This window comes from Myotis lucifugus, unplaced genomic scaffold, assembly GCF_000147115.1.
Source record: "Myotis lucifugus unplaced genomic scaffold, Myoluc2.0 scaffold_313, whole genome shotgun sequence".
Taxonomy (NCBI): Eukaryota; Metazoa; Chordata; class Mammalia; order Chiroptera; family Vespertilionidae; genus Myotis; species Myotis lucifugus.
The window spans coordinates 796,549-797,649 of NW_005871361.1; positions in this window are offsets into that span (position 1 = coordinate 796,549).

The following is a 1,101-nucleotide window of genomic DNA, read 5'->3' on the forward strand; positions in this document are numbered from 1 at the left end:
CTACCTAGTACAGTGCCTGGTACATAAATAGCCCTCAGTATATGCTAACTGGCAAGAGTATGATATAGTCAGATTTACATATTAGCAAAGTCACCCAGTTCCCTGTAAAGAGAGGATTAGATCAGAGGAGACCAGAAGAAAGTTTGACCAAAAGCATAGACTGCTTTATTTTTTTTCATATATTTTTCTTTTTATTTCAGAGAGAGAAGGGAGTGGGGGAGAGAGAGAGAAACATCAATGATGTTGAAAAGGAGAGGGATAGATTTGAGAGGATTAGTTAGATAAGAAGGACAAAAGATGACAAAGAGAAAAACAAAGTATGATAAGTATCTATGACTTAGATATTTCTATCACAAGTTACTAGGTAATGGTGTCATTTATTGGATAGGGAAGCGCACATAGAGATAAACAGATTCTGGTAAAGAGCAGATTTCCATTTTGGACCTGTGCCTGTAAGACATTTAGGCCTGGAGTTCAGGACGAGATCAGATAGAAAGGTAGGTTGTGGAAATAGATTAGGGCAGCAGGGAGAGCATGGAAAGGGAGAACCACACAAGACAGAGTCCTGAGGATCAATATGTAAACTGTTGGCAGAACAGATACCCACAGAGAAGAGCTGGTCAGAGCTGGAGCAGCAGGAGAGGCAGTGTGGGAGCAGAGTTTCAGGAATTAGTTGTCAACACTGACACTTAAGACAGGCCCAGTAGATTATGGACTGACCTGTGTTCACTGGCTTTAGCATTAAAGAGAACAGTGCAAAATGGAGAATGCAAAGCAGTTTTCAGTGGGTGAGGGAACCAGTGGTAAGGACAGTGAGAAAAAGCAACTTTTTCCCATTAACCAGGGAGACAAGAATAGCTGGCATCGAATGCTTGCTATGTGTCAGGCACCATTCTCAGCACTTTGCATGTATAAACTCTTAATTCTCAAAACAAAAGGTACTATTAGTATATCCATTTTACTGGTGAAGAAACAGGCATAAAAGTGAACTTTCCTGAAGTCATTATCTAATAATTGACAGAAGTTACTGTTGAGCAGGACCCTTAGGCAGGAGTGATGGCGAGAGGGGGACTTCCGGTGTTCAGACACACCCCTGAGACT